The 20,805-nt window shown below is 42.6% G+C and overlaps 1 protein-coding gene across 9 annotated transcripts in view; it reads right to left on the bottom strand.

Annotated features, from left to right (window-relative positions):
- The window catches only part of GALNTL6 (polypeptide N-acetylgalactosaminyltransferase like 6), a 935,384-nt gene that overhangs the window by 129,393 nt on the left and 785,186 nt on the right, over positions 1-20,805 (bottom strand). The gene's annotated exons all lie outside the window — the stretch shown is intronic.

Genomic DNA, 20,805 nt, shown 5'->3' with positions numbered 1-20,805 from the left:
GATATATTCTGTACTATTCTGTCTGTTTAGCCTGACTGTGTATGCATCACATAACAGCACATTTGGAATATATTTTCTTCTAATTAGAAATAAACAATAGAAGTGAAATCACCTCCTACAGTTTTGCCTCACCGTAAATAAATTACTGAAAATACTACAATCGGGAAAATAATCCACTGCCTATGATGAAACACTTCAGTTTGTCATGTTCATTCCTGCTCTGAATAAATTCAGTAACTATTTGGCAGGGAAAGGAGGAGGGAAAAGCTTGGTCTCCAATACTTAGCACTTTTGACATGTTGCATTCAGGGCCGTCTCTAGGGAGGATGAGAGGCCCGGGACAAATCAGCCCCCGCTGACTTGAGGGCTCCACTCTGCATCAGCGGCTGGGCCGGTGGGCCACCTGCTGCTGCTGGCAGTTGCCGGTGCCTACCCTGGGGCTATCGTTGGCCATAGCGCCACGGCGGCTCAGGGCTCCGGTCAGGTCGGGGGACTTGCTGCACCGAAACGCGGGTGGCCGAGCCGGGTGCTGTCTCCCGCTAACTGCCAACAACAGGGTAGTTGCGGAAGTGACAGATTCATCTTCCAGGACCAACTGTGCCGGCCAGTCACACCGGCCAATTTGCCCTATCCAAGGGACGGCTCTGGCTGCATTTACTGATGCTAGTGGATACAAGCTAATGCACATCAAAAATGACTCTAAGATTCTGATTGTTTGTCTTTGTTATGCTGTGGAATTTGGAATTATTTTGGAATGCTGTTGTTCCCAATAGTCTCCATGGACTTTGGATCAGGCCCTATATTATTATAGATAGTAGGAAATTTGCCATCAACCAAGATTTCTTTGTTTTGGTCTTATGCAGGTATCAAGGTGGTGGGAGGGGGATAGCTCAGTGGTTTGAGCATTGGCCTGCTAAACCCAGGGTTGTGAGTTGAATCCTTGAGGGGGCCATTTAGGTATCTGGGGCAGAAATTGCGGATTAGTCCTGCTTTGAGCAGGGGGTTGGACTAGATGCCCTCCTGAGGTCCCTTCCAACCCTGATATTCTATGAAAAAGGCCTATTATTCAGCAGTGACCTCAATCTGAGGATGCTTCCTATTGTTTGAAGAAGCCTACACTGGCCATATACAGGCTGGGTAATTGCATGTACAATGGGGCACTTAGATGCACAGTTCTTCTTTAAGTTCCATTAGCAAGGGAATAAAATTTGCAGAAGCACATTCTCCAGTACATATCTCCTTTAAGCAATCCCTCACCAGGCTTCTATAACAAAGGATATATGGATATTTCCATTCTAAACCACTTTTGGGGGTTTATGATATAGCCTTTACAGTTTGCTTTGGGCATGTAGGATTTTAATCTGAAGAATAGTGCTTTACCAGATGTGGTATAAAAAGAGCATTTTTTCTTTATTCCTTATGCTCTATGGGGGAAAAAACAGGGACTTCTGAAAAATGATTTTTTTCAGGGGTCTTTTTCCTTTGAACCTCTGTTTCTTGGTAACTAGGGCAGCTGAATTAACATTGGAATACTGGCTACAACAAGTCCTGATCTTTTTATTTTACCAATTTTTATGGTGGAGAATGCTCTTAGCATTTAATAGCACTACTATCTCGGTTTTGTAACAATACAGCATTCAGATGTCCATCTTGTTCTTCAACAAGTGTATTTTGTAGCACAGATACAGCAATAGCAGAAGCATTAACAGCAAAAGCATATCCTTTCCACTGAGCTTCGGCTGGATATAAACATCATTCCTGGCTTTTAGGCACTAAGCCCCACCAGTATTGTCACAATTCAATGCGGCAAATATGCAGTACCACCTTGTACCACTAGGAGACTCTTGGTGGACTGTGGAGGCTGCACTACACCTGACGACACCAGAGTCCTTCCTACCCTACCACAAGCAGCAGAGAGATGAGAGAGAGAGCAGGAAATTCAGGTGTGTGGCACTAGCCCCACTTAAGCAGAGTAAACAGCTGTCTCCCCATGCTCTCTGCTGCCTCTGTTTCTGCCTTTGCAGACCCACAGGCTGGAGCTGGGGACTTCTGAGCCTCAGTGTCAGAAAAGAAGAATTGACTCTGGGGATGAGATGTCTAACCTGGAGGGGTATGAGTCGGGATGAGTGTTTTCTAAGCTTGAGACCATTTAGGTTGAGGGGGTAGTTCTGAGCTATGAAGAGGAATTGGCCTGTAGGTGTTTCTGAGCAGATGGAGTTTGAGTTGGAGCAGTACTGAACTAGGAAGAGAATGGGTTGAGTGCAGGAGGTAACAGTCAAATAGTGAATGACGATGTGGGCAAATTGGTTGTGTGTGTGTGTTGGGGGAGGAGGAGATGGTGGGATAAGATCTAGATTGGAGGGAGAGAGACTGGTGCTAGGAGAGGATAATAAAAAGGATGGAAGAAGGATACATACTGCTTTCTCCTTGACTGTAAAGTGTCCCAGTTTTTGAAATTCTGAAAGAGGTGGAAAGAAGCTGCCTCCCTCCCCCTGACTTTGCAGACTGTCCCAATTTTTCACTTTGAAAGTATGATCAGCCTCCATTCATAGAAGCAGGGATGTGTGTAGATTACTACCTACATCCCTAGCACTTATCTTGGGCACCAGCTGACACTAATCACACCCCTGGCAATACTCTCTTTACCTGCTCAAGAAGTACACGCTTATGATTTGTCAGCAAACCACCTGGATTCAGCATCATGACTCCTAAATTCAAAGTTATCCTTGAAACATTTTGTTTCCACTTGTAAGACCCTTTAAAGTGTATATTTACCCCACTCCTTCCTTGGCTTTTAGGAGCTCTCTTCATAGTTATTCTTTGAGCATAAGAATACAGGAAAAGGTAACAATACCTAAGAACAAAGGCACAGATGTGCCTTACAGCAGCATAAGAGAATTTTTAAAGGGTTCTGAGCCAGTTTTCTCTTTGTAGTAGTTTTAATCACCCTATAGCATTAAGAAATTGAACAGCTTTAATGCTGTTGAGAATTGCAAATTTCCATGGTAAATCAAGCCAAAGTTAGTTGGTACAGTGCTTCTGTGAAATTCTGAAAATTTACCACAACTCAACGATCACTTCACCCCCCACCTCCACCTAGAAATCTAGTTAAACTTACTGTGATTTTTTTGTATGAAAACAAAGGAACCCCAGTCTAGGATCTGGGTCCCATTGTTAGGTACTGTACAGACAAGTACTAAGATGACAGCCCTGGCCTCAGGGTGCCCACAACCTATATTTCAGACAGGATGAAGTAGACACATGATGAGGATAACATTAAAGATGACAGGTTTCAGAGTAGCAGCCGTGCTAGTCTGTATTCGCAAAAAGAAAAGGAGTACTTGTGGCACCTTAGAGACTAACACATTTATTTGAGCATAAGCTTTCGTGAGCTACAGCTCACTTCATCGTAACAATAAGATAAACAGAACAGCTGTTAGGTGGACTAACAATTTCTATTTGAGGACAATGTAGAATGAATTTAATTGGCACAACTGCACTAGTAAGCAGCGCAAGCAAATAAATCATTCACGAGTCCTACCATCACAGGGAAGAAAGGAAAAGATAGAAAGGGCAGTTGGGATTTGGAATAAGAGCGGAAGAAAAAGGCATTCTTCCTTGTCCTCTGCAGGATCCTGCTTTAATTCCTCTGAGTTTAAACAACACTTCTTCTTTTGATTAACCCTGAAATTGTTTCTTGCCTTGGTTAAGTACAAATGGACACCCAGTACAAAAGGACTTCATTCTATTCCCCATGTTTTGGTAAACCAGGGTTTCCCAAGCTTTTAAGAGTTGCGCCTCTCTTCAGGAAAATGAAACCAAATCACATCCTCTCTGCAATACTGCCATGCATTGTCAGTGGCCTAACATCGGAATTTATCCACCTTCCATCCCCCCACATCCTCCAAAAAAACACATAACCCAACAAAACCAAACTCAAACACTCTGGGAAATGCTGATGCTTCAGTGTAGGCACTATTTACACTGACAGGCGGGGTTCTCCCATCAGCATAGGCAATCCACCTCCCAGAGGCAGTAGCTAGGTCAATGGAAGAATTCTTCTGTTAACTTAGGTGATGTCTACATGGAGACTTGGGTTGGCTTAATTATGCTACTCGGGGGGTATAGAGTTTTCACACCCGCGAGCAACATAATTACACTGACCTAATTTTTTTAGTGTAGACCAGGCCTAGGTCAACAGAAGACTTCTTCTGACAATCTAGCACTGTCTACACGAGGGTTAGGTTGGCACTGCTATGTCTCTCAATCCTCACCCCTGCCAATGTAAGTTCCCAGTGTAGACCAGCCCTAAGGTATTTCTCCTTTCTTACCGCATTTGCTAAGCAGTGAAAATGTTGGAGTTTATAGTATCTTCATTGACATCTGAGTTAGCAACCATTGAAATGAAATCCCAGAGCTATGGTTTTAGGCTCCCTGCAAACTCATTCAAGCATCTCTGCGTCAGTTGTGCTCTTCATATTTTGAAAGTTTTTTTGCACAAACATAACAGCCAGAGACTTAAAGTGAAAGCTGAGACTGGAGAGATCTTGATGGGCCATCCTCCTAACTAGCCCTTCATGTCTACCAGGGAGCATATCCCACACTTTGGGAAACACTGTGTTAAATAACTCAGCACATCTTTGAATGTCAGGATCCAGTCTTCCTAAGTTGGGCTTATTCAAAAGGATAAAACTATTTTTGTCCTGTGACCTAGTCGTTTTATTAGGTTTATAGTATGGCACCAGGAGCACAAAAGAGTTGACTATACAAATGTGTACTATTTACATAGTATTCTAAGTATAGCTTTACTTAGATTTGTACCTACAGAGTCATCCTACTTACTCAGAAAGTAAAAGTACTGGATGTCAGAGAATACTCATTTTTAAAGAGATCAGTTTGACTGATGCCATCAAAACACCAGAGCTCTTTCAAAAATTCAAGAAAATTAGTGATTACTAAAGACATGTAAAGTGTCTAGACTGAGTAACCCCTGAGCAAATTAGGAAATTAAATCCATATAAGCAACATTCTAATCCTAAACATTGATACAGAAGAAGAGAGTATCAATAACTACATCTAATACATGTCTAATTTTGAGATTTTACAAAGATGAAAGATTTAGTACATAATCCATAATCTCTTTACTACAAAAGCTGCATGCAGAACCCAGTTTCAACAATCTACTATAATATGGTTTAGAGAAGGAAGATTTCTCAAAATAAAAAAAATCGGGTTCACAGATAATAACACTCCTCAAGTTAAATCAATATGCAAGTGCTTCCATACTACACTTCCATTTCAAATGTATGTCTCAGGACACTCGATTCCAGTCCTGCCAATCTCAGACACATAATGAGACCTAACACAACAGATGCCCCTCTGGGCCACTGCCCCAATATTTTCTAAGGTTATATAAATGCTAAATATAAAATCTTGATGGTCAGTCACCGACATATAAGCAACCAATGCACTTCTCAGAGTGTTGGCAAGACCCTTGGAAAAAATCATGCTGCTGTTTTTGCAAGAGCAGCACTTTGTAGTTTGTTTTCAAGAGTTGCCCCCACATAAAACACCTCACAACCTAGTGGTCATGAAGGTCAGTGCCCAGAAGAAAGGCAAAACTGTGAAAGCCCCTTTGGCTAAGGATCATTGAAAACTAGATAGTACAAGCATTTGAGAATATGCTGTAGGAAATAACCCTGTCCTAGCAAGATCTCATCTAGTAGATCTGTTAGTATTTTCTGTTACTAATTTCTATGAGCTTTGGCTTTGAACATCACATTTATCCATAATATCAAAATAAACTGCCCCTTTACCACAGAACTCCAGTTTGAGTTTCCCTTCATAGTGAAAGGGCGGAGCGTGGGATGGGGGAGGGGGAATCTGATTTTTACCACACACATCTCAATTTAATTTTTATCACCAGCCTGATAAGACTATTCTATTGCTGTAGATATCATCTTCCAAGAAAGTCTCCTGTATACACATGCCCTCTGCATTATCCATGTACATTGAGAAGCCAGTAAGCTGCATCTCCAAACACACATGCACATCCTTCAGTGTCAAGGCAACACCATAATTTTGGGAGAAATTCTCTAAAGAAATTCCAATGTGATGCGCAAAATAGAAAACAAAATGAAATGAAAGGCCTTTATATCTCCCAGAGACAACACATTCAGGCCATTTATTGCCAGCAGAATCAGTTCAAGCAAGCTTGCCATGGCAATAAAACACTGAGGTAGGATGGCTTCATTTATATGCGGCAATATTACATAAATTTCACTTTCAGAGGCAGGCATGAGAGAGTATTGAAATTCTTCACTGAGCAATAAATGGGGCACCTCAGATGTAAAAAAAGTCAGCACTCCTGTCACTAAAAATAGGGGGAAAGATGCCTAATTTGTCATTTAAAAAGAAAAGATATCATTCTTTCTTTCACAGTGTTGATTAAATGAGGTAATAAATCATATGTCTGATACATGCCAGGCATCTGCCAGGGCAGGAGCTGGCGCAGAAGATGACAAATAAAGAGTCGTGCAGGAGCAAGAGTTTTATAGGCTGTCACTAGTATGACAAGTGATGATAAAGGGCAGCATTATGTCTGCATTGCTGATAGTCTATAAACAAATTCTCTATTGTAATTCTTTTGTGTGGGTTCTTTATCTTCATTTAAAGCCTGGAGGAGTTTTTCTAAAAGAGCAGTGAAGAGAAAATTGTTTCGTCCTAGTAATTAAAGGTCTGCTCAAGTAGAATACCCAATTGTTAATTCAGTGTTCAAAAGTATACACTTTGAATTGATAGGGATGACAGAGGAGGAACTTGTTTTTTTAAATGGAATTGTTGTTCTTCCCTCTTCTTTGTGTGGCTAAAAGGTGTAATGTTTCTTACTGATTCCTCCTGGTGGCAGAAGTGCTAGGTGAGCACTTCTTCACCTAGACCCTCTAAGTTTCCCAGGAAGAGCATGGAGAGATTTTAGAAAAGACATCAAAGCCACAGATCTTACAGAGCCAGAGATTGATTACATTCTTCTTTCCCAGACTCAGGGACTAGTGTGGCTACAGTGCAGACATATGGTGAGGCCAAGAAAAGAGGAAGTTACTTACCTTGTGCACTTCAAGATGTGTCCCCCTAGGAGTGCTCCACTGTAGGCGTGCTTGTGTCCGTGTGCTTCTGATCAGAGAACTTTGGTAGCAGTGTCCGTTTGGCCCACACATGCACTGTCCCCCCACCTTGTGCTCTGCCGTGAGGCTAACTAGCACTGCACAGGTTACCCACGCTCAGTTCCTTCTCTACTGAAGAGTCATTGACATGAACTCCAAAGTAGAGGGGAGGAGGGTGGGTCGTGGAGCACCCATAGGGACACTCGTCTCAAAGAGCCATTGTCACTGCACAAAGTAACTCCCTCTTGTTCTTTGAGTAGTGCCCCTATGGGTGCTCCACTGTAGATGACTCCCAAGCCGTGTTCCCAATGGAGGTCTGGGGCTTTGGAGTCGAGTCTGTTATGGATGATAATACTGAGGTGCCAAAGTTGACGTTGGAAGTTGAGTCACCTGTAACCACATAGTGTTCTGTAAAGGTATGTACAGATGCCCAGGTGGCTGCTCTGCAGATTTCCAAAATAGGGACATTCTTGACGAAGGCAACTAAGGTGGAAATTGACCTTATGAAGTGTGTATGGATTTCAGATGGAAGAATGACTCTGCGAATCTCGTAGCATTGTTTAATGCAGTTCAAGAGTCTCTGTGCAGATATATGTGTACCTTTTGATTTGTCCGCAATGGAAAGAGAGCGCTTAGGAGAGTTTCTAAAGGTCTTTGTCCTGTCCAGGTAAAAGGCCAGAGCCCCTCTAACATCTAACGTGTGTAGAATAGCCTCCCTGTTATATCGGTGAGGCTTAGGGTAAAAAGCTGGGAGGTGAATCAGTTAATTTATGTGAAAAACCGAAGTCAACCTGGGGACGAACTTTGGGTGTAGCATGAGTGTAACCTTGTTCCAAAAGAATACTGTAGAATGGGTGTGTGCCTGACATCATTGCCACTATCTTCTCTATTCTCCTCACCGAGGTGACTGCCACCAGGAATGCGGTCTTCATTGACGTGTATGTGAGCGAACAAGGAGCCATAGGTTCAAAGGGTGGCCTAGTCAGAGTATTTAGTATTAAGTTTAGGTCCCATGTTAGGGTGGGATGTCTGGGTTGGGGGACAATGTTTATTATACCCTTGAGGAGTTGCTTTGTAGTTGGGTGCAAGAACACTGAGTATCCCTCTATTTGTTGATGGAAGTATGTTATGGCTGCTAGGTGTACTTTGAATAAACTAAGAAATAGTCCTGATTTCTTGATAGTCAGCCTGTAGTCTAGGATCATTGGGAGAGTAGCAGATGTCAGGGGAATTTGTCTAGAATTACACCAAACCTGAAACCTGGTCCACTTCTGCAGGTAAGTATGACTTTACTACACAGTAGGAAATCAGCTACACACTTCCTGTACCTCCTCAGAGCAGGATCTTTCTATGTGTTGGGACCATGAAGGAGCCAGGCCTTGAGCCACAGTATCCACATGTTGTGGTTGAGCGTGCATCCTTGGCTGTGCAAGAGAGGTTGTGAAGAAGGATCAGTGGACACTTTGCCAGCTGTGACCGGTAAGGGTACTATGTCTGTCTTGGCCATGTGGGAGCAATCAGTATGACATTTGCTCTCTCTCTTTATTTTTAAACAGGACTTTTGATAATAGAGGGATTGGGAGAAAGGCATATAGCAGGCCCTTGTCCCACAAGAGAAGGAGAGTGTCCCCTAAGGAGTGTTGTCTGAGGCCTTCCAGGGAGCAGTAGAATGGACATTTCTTGTTCAGGTAAGTGGCGAATAAGTCTATAGTTGGTGTTCCCCACCATCTGAATATCTCATGAAGTACTGCTGAGTTCATCTCCCATTTGTGGTTGTGTGGGAACTTGAGACTGTCCACTGTCGTGTTCTGTACTCCTGGAAGCTAGACTGCTAATATTGTGACACAGTGAGAAATGCACTAGTTCCACAGCTTTAGTGCTTCTGCACAGAGGGAGTGAGATCCGCCCCGCTCCCAGACGATTTATGTAGTACATGCATGCTGTGTTGTCTGCGATGACTCGTGTGTGTACCTCTGATTAGCGGAAGTGAGCACAAGCATTCCTGACTGCTCTGAGTTTGAGGAGGTTGATGTGAAGAGACATCTCCATGAGGTTGTTGAGATGTGCACCCCACGCCTTGAGGGATGCATCAATGGTGAGAAATAATGATGGGAAAGGTTGTGAGAAGGACATCGCCAGGCAGACATTTGCTGGGTCTTTCACCAGTCTAGGGAGTGTTTGACTTTGGTGGGCCATGAGAAAGGTTTGTCTAGTCTGTCTCTGTTTGGCCTGTAAACCAAGCTGAACCATGTCTGGAGCTACCTCACGTAAAGCTTAGCATGAGTTATCATGGACATGCCCGCAACCATGTGCCCCAGAAGTTAAAGGCAGTGATATTTGTACGGACTCTGAGCATGGACAAGTTGTGAACCTGTGCTGTGGAAGGAGCACCCTTGCCTGTAATGAGTCAAGATCAGCTCCTATGAACTCTAGGTAGTGTACAGGGGTTAACATTGATTTTTGGAAGTTTATCTGTAGGCCCAGCTCCACGAACAAGTCCACAGTAGTTTAGGTAGCCCAAAGGGCCTCAATGAATGACCAGACTCTGAGGAGACAATTTTCCAGGCATGGGGTAGATCATGATCCCCTGGGAACATAGGTGAGCTGCCATGTCAGAGAGGACCTTGGAGAATACTCTTGGAACTGATGAGACTCCAAAGGGGAGTACTCTATACTGGTAAGGGTCCTGGCCCAGGGTAAATCTGGGGAGTTGCTGTGGAAGTAAGCATCCTGCAGGTCGAGGGCCGAGAACCAATCTTCCTGTTCCAAAGATGGAATAATCATTGCTAGTGTGACCATTTTGAATTTTTGAGCTCTGATAAACTTATTCAGTGCTCCAAGGTCTAGCATGGGACTCCAACTTCCCTTCTTCTTGGGCATCAGGAAATAATGAGAGTAAAAACCTATGCCTCATAGATGCAGAGGCACAAGTTCTGTGGCTCCTAAGCAGAGAAGGTGATCTATTTCTTGTTGCAACAGACTCTCGTGAGAAGGGTCCCTGAAGAGGGAGGGGGAAGGGCGTTGATGGGGAGGGAGGTGAAGTACCCCTTGGGTGAAGTACCCATTGCAGATGATTTCCAGAATCCATTTTATGTATGTTATTCATTCCCAGTTGTTGTTGAACGAAGCAAAGCAGCACCCAAATGGATATGATGGGTTGATCAGCTGCAGTTGGTGTTGAGAGGAGTGGTCACTAAAGTGTCCCAACCAAGGTGTCAAAACTGATGTTTTGAGGTGAATGGTTGTGAAGAGGAAGACTGTGGGCCTGATGGTTTACATTTTGAAAACCTGGATTTTTTCCTTTGAGGCTCATAATAGCACTGAATTGGAGTGCTGGGATTTATGCAGAGGTTGAGGACTAAATTTTCTTTTTTGTCCAGGTATATAAATCCCTAATGACTGAAGAGTAGCTCTGGAAACTTTGAGTGTATGGAGGGATGTGTCAATCTTTTTGGCGTCCTTGAATGGAGGTCCTCTACAGTAGTCTTCACTTCCTTAGGGAAGCTGAACAGGTGCAACCATGATGCTCACTGCATAACAGCTGTGCAGATAGATTGGGTTGCTGTGTCGACTGCATCAGGTGCTGACTGGAGTTCTGTGTTGGCCACCAGTTGTCCTTCATTAACAGCAGCATGAAACTGTTCTTGGTGTGACTTTGGGAGCTGATCAATAAATGCGTTGAGCTTAGAGTAACTGATGTAATTGTATTTTGCTTACAGAGCCTGAGAATTTCCAATTCTAAATTGCAGTATAGCAGATGAATAGGTCTTTCTCCCACATAGGTCAAGGTGCTTCCAATCCCTGTCATAGCGGGTGGACTTCACCCGGTGTTGACAACCTTGGGAGTACAGTGCATCCACAACTATCAAACTAGGGAGGGGATGGGAAAAAAGAAATTCCATATCCTTACCCTGGATGTAATATTTTTTATTGGTCCATTTGAAGGGAGGCATGACCGATGCTGGAGTTTGCAAAATAAGCTTGGCTGAGTCCAGAAGGGCCTCATTGCTGGGGAGAGCTATTCTGGAGAAAAAGGAAGTGTGTAAGATGTCCATGAGTTAATGATACGTGTCTTTCCTCTCAATAGGAATCTGCAAAGTGTCTGTCACCCGTTTTGCTAAATCTTGAAATAGCTTGAAGTTGTCTGCTAGAAACAGCAGAGAAGACATCACTGCCCTGTCTGGAGAGGAGGAAGAAATGTTGGTCTGTGGTGTGACCTCCTCCTCAAATCCAACCAGTGGTGCTAGAACTAGGGGTGCTCCTGCTTGAAGCAATAACAACAAACATAAATACATGATTTCCATCATCGGCATGCACTGTGTAAAAATTGTTCTAGCATCCCTGAATCTGACCTCCTGTTCTTCCATGATTTTTTTGAGAGGTTCAGAGGCTCTGGATACCATGGCTGAGGGAGAGCACCTCAAAGGCTCACGGTGGGCCACGCTAGATGTTTGGTGTGGAGTCTGTATGCTGCCTAGGGATCCCAGTAGGGCTACTGGGGTGGTGTAAGGGGTCATGGTGGTTGGGCTCATGGCTGGCCATACCATGGTGGTTGCGGAGCAGGGGAAGGGTATGACTGAGGGGACCCAGATTGGTAGTGGGCACTATAAGGAAAGTGAGAGGAGTGATGGGAAACAACCTCCTCCTGTTTACTCTCCAATTCTCCACTAGAGGTGTACAACCCAGTACTGGTGGAGATTCCTGTGTCCGACATAAACTCGGTACCAGGGCCACAGTACAGAGCAGGGGAGACTCTGGTATCTCAGCTACCATAAGGTCCTTTGAGTGTCTGAACTCTTATGGTGCTGTCATACTCGGTACTGATGGTGGTTGTTGGTGCTGGGTCAATGGCATTGAGGGGATCAGATCTGGGACATACTGAGTGCTCCGAGGCTGGATGGCATGTTGTTGATGGTGCCGACGGTAATGCCTGTACTGGCAGCATCTTCCCAGAGGTAGTGCAGTCTCTATCCTTACCTTTCCTTGTCGGTACTGTTGCTTCGGTGCTGATGCCATCACATCCTTAGGTGCATCAATGGTATCTGTACACCAGAACCTCATGAGCTATGGGTACTGTGTTTGGATGGCCTTAGTGCCCTTGGAGCTCACGACATTGAATGTGCCAGAGATATTTTTTGACTAGCCTGGAGATCACTCTAAGGACTCATGACTCTTTTTTGAAGCCTTATCTGAGGGTTCCACAGCTGTTTTCTTTGACTCATAGACCTTAGATGTTGAGGACTTTGGGGAAGGTTCACACCATCTAGATGGGTCCAGGGACAGCTTGAGGGCTATCTCCATGAGGAAGAGTTTTAGTCTCAGTCCTTCTGAGATCTGGACTTTAATTGTTGGCAGAAACCACACTTTTGGGAAATGCAGCTTTCCCTGAGACAACGGATGCAGCAGGAACATCTGTCCGCTACTGGGATGGCCTCTTTGCATGAGAGGAACCTCTTAAACCCCAGTGAATCGGGCATACTTTGCACTAGGGCAAACCCCAGACAAAGGGAAAAAAGATTCATTTTTTTAAAAAAGAAAAAAACAAAACAAAACTAGAGGAACTCCAAGGCTATGTCTACACTACAGCTTATGTCAGCAGAACTTGTGTCATTCAGGGATGTGAATAAACCATCCCCATGAGCAACATAAGTTACAAGGATGTAAGTGCCGGTGAGAACAGTGCTATGTTGGTGGGAGATCTTCTCCCGCCACCATAGCTTCTGCTGCTTGTGGAGGTGGTTTTATTATGCCAAAGGGAGAGGTCCCATCAGCCATAGGGTGTCTTCACAGACATGCTGCAGCACTGTATGTGTAGACATGCCCTCAGACTAACTCTTTGAATTCCTATAGGAATAACAATCCGATAAACAGACTGCTAATGGCTCCGTCTCTTGCCGGGGTGGTTGAGAAGGAACTGAGGTAGGCTCATCTGCGCAGTGCTGGTTAGCCTTGTGGCAGAGCACGAGGTGGGGGGGGGCGGTGCACACACGAGCCTAACAGACACTGCTACCAAAGTTCTCTGATCAGCAGCGCAGGGACGCAAGCACACCTACAGTGGAGCACTCACAGGGACACTACTTGAAGAAGTAAAGGCCCTAGAGAGACACCTGGGAAATTAAGCCCCCTTGCTCTGCAGATTTTGGGTCAGAAAATTAATCCCTAGGGGGACTGTTCCATTAGGTGTAAGTTAGAGCAGTCCTATGGCTGCTCTAACTTGAATATAGAACTGTTTCAGCCCTTGGCCAATCCTATGATCAGGAAGGCAGAAAGGTGCCTTGAAGACATCTTTTTCTCTTCCATTAGCTGCAGAGATTGTGAGCTCAGAGCAGTTAAAGACCGAGGTTCAATACACACAGTAAGGATTGCATACATTTACATAATTTATTGAGCTCTCATTACTGAAAAGAGAATTGGAATACTATGAAAACATAATACAACAGCTAAAATCCTGTTTCACAAGCCAAAGTTAAATACAGAAATCAAATTCTGTTCATTAAATTTTAAACCCTTTTAGAAAGGTTACATAGGGAATCTAAGCTGTTCTTTACTGAAAGTTTATTTCATGTCATCCCTGTAATGAGAAACCTTGCTATTTTGTACTACCCATTTCTGCTAATTGTGCTGACTGGCAGTCTTCTTTCATTGGTGTTCATGACTGACAGCAAAATATGTCCCCAAAAAGAAAGACAGTGATGAGAAGAGAAAGACTTGGAAAAATGGTTTTTGTTACAGTAACTTAGCAACATTCAAGCATATTATCCTTTAATATACACCCTTAGCCCTGTTTGTGTCTATGCTTAGGGAAAGTCTTTGAGAATCACTGGGAAAATCCTCTCACCTTCTTTACTTTAAGCTTGCCTCTACCTTTCACTGTATGTTTCTTGTTATGTATAGCAAACTACAAGTTCTCTTTCTAAAGAGAGATAGTATATAAATATAAAATACTCTTTAGTTCTGTTCATCCAGAAAGATCCAAAATTCCTTACTAACTACTGGTACACAGAGGAATCATTTTTCTCACCATAGCAATGGTAAATTGTGAAATGCAGCCACCTCTACTCAGAATGACGCACACAGGAACACTGCAAAACCACCTAGAACAGGAAGTTAAGAATAAACTAGCTGATAATTTTCTTTACAATTAAGCATAACAATTACCTTAATTAGATTATGGGCAGGAGACCAGGACTAAGCAGTGGTTGAAGCAGATTGGAACAGGAGGGGGAGTTCTCACCACATAAGCCAGGGAGAAAGGAGAACTGTGCTCCACTCTGTTCCAGTGGTGCTAGAACAATTTTTATTGTACGGGTGATGAAAGCGGGAAATGATGTATTTGGGTTACTACTACTATTTCAAGCCTGGGAGTGTGGTAGCACCCCCTAGTTCCAGCACTGAGGCTCGGTGTCCCTCCATGTTTTAACTTCTGGGGCTAATACCCCCTGTGACACAGGCAAAACAGGTGCGAGCTCTGGCCAAGGCTGTAGGAGTCAGTTGAGCACTGACGGATTCATAGCTGGAAGCCAGACCAGCTCACCTGTATATTAGTATTGTTCAAGTTAGGTCTTGTTAGACTTGTAAGAATGTTTTAGGGTTTAGATTCTATAAAAGCTTGTAAGTTGCTGCATGCATTAATCTTACTTGTAATGTCTGAATCCCTAAAGGTAATACGAAAATTTTGCATTATAGCTGTAAAAATGCCTGCTCTTAACTTGTGAACTCAGACTGGAGGAGTGGTTCCCCCCATCCATCAAGAAGGACTATCAAAACTAAATTGGCCATTGTAGGACAAAAACTTTGTTGATTGCCCCATCCACCCCTGAAGAAGTTATGTGCAGGAGCACTCGTCCCACAGGTTTGAATTCTGGGGGAAGGGCATATAAAGATGCTCACAAGAAGAAATAGTTATCTCTTTGTTGTTTGGATTCTTACAAGGGCTGCAGCTAAGAAACAAGCAGAGATCCCCAGGGTCAACCTAGGTTAGCCTGAGAAGACATTCCATGGACAGATTACTACTGCTTTGTCACCTTCTGGAACCTAGGATTGCAACTCATTTGTGCATATATGTTGCCCGCTTTAACCTGTAAATAACTCTCTCATTTCTTTTCTTAATTAATAAATCCTTAGTTAGTTTACTATAAGATTGGTTGCCAGCATTGTCTTTGATATGAGATCAAAGGTACAAACTGACCTGGGGTAAGTGACTGTCTCTTGGGACTGGAAGCAACCTGAATATTTTGTGATCTTTGGTGTAAGTGACCATTTATCACTAAGTCCAGCTTGCCCAGGGGCAACATAGACTGGAGTGCCCAAGGGGACTGTCTGACTCCATAGTAAGACTGGTATAGTGATCCAGGAGTTCACACTGGTTACTGGGTTGGTGAAATCTAATTATAGAATGTACCACCAGTTTGGGGTAACTGTTCTGCTCTTTGACAATCTGCCCTGAGGTTGGCACTCACTGTGAACCACTCCAGACAGCATGACACCCCCAACAGGTGTAAGAATAGTACTGAAGACAAACGTATCGAAGCCCATTCAGCCATCCTGGGTCTGCTGTGTGAGTGGCTGCTCCCCTGATTTAAATTAGAATAGCCTAATTTACATGGGCTGCTAATTGCTTCAAAAAGCCCTTGTGCCAGCTGGGGATCAGCAGGGCTTACAGAAACTCTGGCTGTTTGCCTTTTCTCATGGCCATGACCCTCATGCCCCCACGAAGAGGGAAGTGAAATAGAAGGTGTTATGTTGGCTCTGTGTTGCTAGAGGATCCCCCTGTACCGGAAAATCATTCCAGGGCAGACTGCACTGGCTTTCAGATTTCCTCACACTGGTAGTGCAACAAAAGTGTGTCCCTAAGTCAGTGGAGGATTTGGACTAATATCATTTACAAGGAAAACTATATATTAAGCGTGCGGTAACAAATAAATCTAAGGCTTCCCTACAGATAATTCTTCTGGGCATAATTATACAGTTCAAACCTGTCAAATGGATGACCTTGTTGCATTAAAATTTGATTCTTTTAACACTTCTGTTCATTACACAAGTATTTATACAGTAAACTATCTCCAAGGAATGAAAGTCTGAGGTTCCTCCTAGGACACAATTAAATGAGGTTACTGAGAACTGAAATGGAGAAAGCATCATTTTCTTGGATAGCAGTAAATTAGTCATAAATGTCATCCTTGTATTATCAGCGTAACATGACTGACTAAACTGCATCATGACAGCATTAATTGTTAACAATTATAAACTATACTTGACAATAACATGTCAACAAGGACAATTTCTAGATATTTATAACACAGTGAAAAGTCTTGCAGATTTGAGACCTGTCATTATACTGACATTTTCTCTGCGTTGCCTGAAACTATCTGACATATTTTTAGTTCTTCCTCCGAAACATACCACTGGCTTCTATACTAGGCACTGTCATCTTAGAAAATTGTTTTTTCCAACATTGCTTTTTTTAACCCCTCAAAAGCCCTAGACACAGCATGCTGGAGAACTTTTGCATAAAGGATAGGAACACAGGCACTTTCAAGGGTGAAAGGAGGTCATGCAGCTCATGTAATCCCTGCACCTTTTTATTAAAATTGGCACTAGATTCAGATTCCTTTACTCACACTGAATAGCACCCTAGGTGCTACTAAACGTGGATAAGGGTTTCAGAATTTGGCCCTTAGCATTCCGCTAACTTTCTGCCTAACAATAGACATGTGTGCTACCATTTTTGTTGTCCATTCCATATACTAATCATAGTGAGACAAACCCTTAAGTCCTTATTCAGCCTCTAGTCCTTTTACTCAGGCAACATTTCAGTGGAAGTTTTCCCTGAGTAAGGATTGGCTGTCTGTGAGCAAGAAAATTCCTTGCATGTTCTCTTTGAGCCCAGAACTGCCTGAGGTTCAGTTTAAACCACCCGACATTAATCCTTGTTTTAGAACAGGGATATTCAGATTGAGGCTCGGGAGCCACATGTGGCTCTAATGTCTCTCTTGCAGCTCTTTGCAGCGCATGATATTAAAACACGGTGTGATTTAATTATTAACCAATCAGGATGCTTTTACTATATTATTAACCAATTGCGGAATACTCGGTCAGTCATTTTGCTGTGAGTATATAGAATAATAAATGAAACAATGAATTAACACTACTGTGGCTCTTTTGGGTAATGCTGATCACTAATTTGGCTCCTGAATCACTGAGATCTAAGTATCACTGTTCTAGAGTTTGACATCATTGCTTTGTTGCTTTGGCTTTACAACAACATAACAAAATGTGTTTCCTTCTAAGGTAGTTTCTAATGTAGGGTCCAATACTGCATGGTGCTGAGCCCCTGTTCAAGACACTGTACACCTTCAACAGATCACAAATTGAGGATGCATAATACCTTGCAGCATGGACTCAACACCGCACAGCATGGCACCCTGCATTTCTAAGCAATATAAATCCTAGAATTAAACACCACTTTTCAAAGATATTTAAGTGTACGGATATGTTGCATCTTTCTTATTTCTTCAATATCTTTTCTAAAATATAGCTCCCACATTTGAGAACAACTTTGGTGGCCAGAAGGGGCACAAGCTTTGAGAAATTGTGCTAATTTATTTTATTGCTGAATCTAAGCACCTGGTTAACTTTCTAGATTGCTTCATGCTACTGTCCTGACTTTCTCTTTCTCTCCTTTGTCCGTGTTCCAAGTCTTTCTTGATTAACTTCTTGCCATGTAGGACTGCTCAGGGAAGGTGCATTCCCTCTTCTGACACTTTGACTCAGTTCTCATCAGCTAATGCTTTTACAATCCTGTGACTGCATTAGCTACTTGTTTGCTTGTAGTGGTCTTTCTGTATCCTGTCACTTTCTTTTTTTGTAATGGTTGAACTTCCCACCATCCTGATTTCTCCCCCTAAGCTTTTCCCCCCTTCACCCCCTCTCAGTTTGAAAATGTTAACTCTGCTTTAGGCATTGCCTTTCAGGATACTGCTATGTAATGAACCACAGTGAATGTAGCAGAAGCAAGGGACGCAGTGGATTAACATTGCTGAGAAAGTCTTTCGAAATCTGCAGCTGATGGTATTCCTCTGAAAACCTGCCCTAACTGTAACACAGGAAAGTGATCTGCTCAAGATTAATTCAAGCAATCTTTCTTTGGTCATTTGCAGTGAAGAGTTTGCCTTCTAGGCTAGGTATTTGGGGGAGGGGGTGTCGCGATTATATAGCTACAGAGCTAACCTGTTGTTCAGATTCAGTGCTCTGTTTGAGAAGGAAAGGAAGCACAAGGAATAGCTATCAAAAAGGTATCGGTTTCTCAATTCACAAACTAATCTGCCATCATATTGCTTCACGACATAATGAGGCAAACACTGATGCATAATTAGGCATCAAGTAATGACAGTACGAGCAGTTAATCAAACAATAATTCCATAGTTTTTCCATGGATGGATGCTCAGCTCTTTTTTGAGAAAAGTGAGCTGCTGGGTATATCAAGCTTGGGAATAAAGGCATTAAGTATTTTTTGTCTTTAGGATCTTTTCTTTCTTGTTTATCCAACTGAACCAACCTGTTCATTCATACTTCTCAGTTGCCAATATTGTTTTGGAGTGTCATTGATGTTCTTCATTCCTCCCTTTAGTCTGGCAGGGACCCTCATTAAGGACGGGAATTTGAGAAGCAGAAAAAACACTGAATTTTAAATTAACAGCTGAGGTCTGGAGTTTTTAAAAAAAATTAACTACAGGGTCCAGTTCTGCTCCAAGTGAAGTAAACAGACATTTGCTGCTAACAACAATGGGAAACAAGATCAGACCCACAGTCAATTTTCTAAATTTGTATATAACTTTTTAAAAATAAAAAGCCCCAGGAGACTGCATCAGACTTAAGTTTTCCTCTTTTTTGCCATGTCCAAGAACAGAGTGTCAGAGTACCAGCCACTGGTTTTTATTTTATTTGGTGCAAAGGAAATTTTAGTTTTGAATAGAGTTACTAAAGAGATTAGGCACTGAAAGCAAGGAGTAAGACTAGCATGGAAGATTATTTTCAATTCCTATAGGTAGCTGTCTGTACACTCCCTCTAGAATAGGTCTACAAAAATGGATGACTGCTTCGGCCAAACCAAAACCCTACATCCAAACGCCTGAACATTTCTCAGGTCTGACCTTTGCTCTGACCTTTGTACTACCCCAACAGACTTTTCAAAAACTTCCACTAATAAAGGTTTCAGGTAGCTGTGCTGGAAATTGAGGGAATAGATTATTAGAGGGCAATGCAGCTTCAACACAGCACAAGTGTGGATGCTTGGCTAAACAGCAAAGAGCAGCGCATGGCTAGCATGGACATGTTGCACCATTGATTCTTACACCAGCACTAAACCACTGGTTCAATTACCCAAATTAGGAACAGCTCATGTCCCAGGACTATACAACAAACACTGCACCTTTGTGAGAATCTTGTACTCACCTGTATATATCCCCATAAATCACAAAAAGATATTTACAATCTTATGTTACTGAACTTCCATAAAGCAATCCTATGCACTGCAATACCAAAAGAGTACTGACAAACTGGAGAGTTCACAGAACAACCACAAAAATGCTTGGGGCCTGAAAGGATTGACTTAAGAGAAAATGTTAAAAAAAGGCAAATGTGGTATTGTTTGATAACTGACTGCAAAGGGAGGACATGATAATGGTGTACAAACATTTGAAGAATATGAAACATGGAAACCAAAATGGAGAGGAATTATTTATTTAGGATGGTACCTGCCAGCATAAGTAGAAATGAACAGATGATATTAACAAAGGGGAAAAACAGAGGAAAGACCTCTGGACCCATTAGATTACATAACTTGTCAAAATAACCATCACCTGGGATGTTTGAAACTAACCTTAACAAAACACTAGCAAATGTGCAACAGAACAATCCTGCATAGCCAGAGGGATGGACTAGATAATAAATATTTTTCTCTCTTCTTTTAATGATTCTACAAACCTTTAAAGGGTTAAATGACATGCAGTATCCGCATTTACCACCTTTCCTTCCTGAAGACCTGGACTGGGTTATAAGAGATTCAAATACACCATCTCAGTTTAATTTCTGCTGGAGATTTGTCCACAAAACATAGCGTTTTAAAAATCTTTGTTCAGAACTGGGCCAGCCTGGGTTAGTATGGATAACACATTGTGAGAACTGCAAGGGGTAGCATGTATCATGCCTATCTCTGGATACTACAGCTACAGTCCTTCATAGATTCTAAGGCCAGAAGGGACCAGTCTGACCTCCTGCATAGCACAGGCCAGAGAACTTCCCCAAAATAATTCCTAGCATAGCTTTTAGAAAAATATGCAATCATAATTTAAAAATGGTCAGTGATGGAGAATCCACCGTGCCCCTTTGTAAATTGTTCCAATGGTTAATTATTCTCAATTAAAAACGTACATTTTATTTCCCATCTGAATTTTTCTAGTTATAGCTTCCAGCTATTGGATTGTATTATACCTTTTTCTGCTGGAGTGAAGAACCTATTATTAAATATTTGCTCCCCACATAGGTACTTATAGACCGGGGTTTTCAAACTTCATTGCACTGCGACCCTCTTCTGACAAAAAAAATTACTACACGACCCCAGGAGAGGGGACTGAAGCCTGAGCCT

Source organism: Lepidochelys kempii, chromosome 4, assembly GCF_965140265.1.
Source record: "Lepidochelys kempii isolate rLepKem1 chromosome 4, rLepKem1.hap2, whole genome shotgun sequence".
In the NCBI taxonomy this organism is placed as follows: Eukaryota; Metazoa; Chordata; order Testudines; family Cheloniidae; genus Lepidochelys; species Lepidochelys kempii.
The sequence above is the reverse complement of the archived record's forward strand: the minus strand, read 5'-3'. Positions and strand labels throughout refer to the sequence as shown.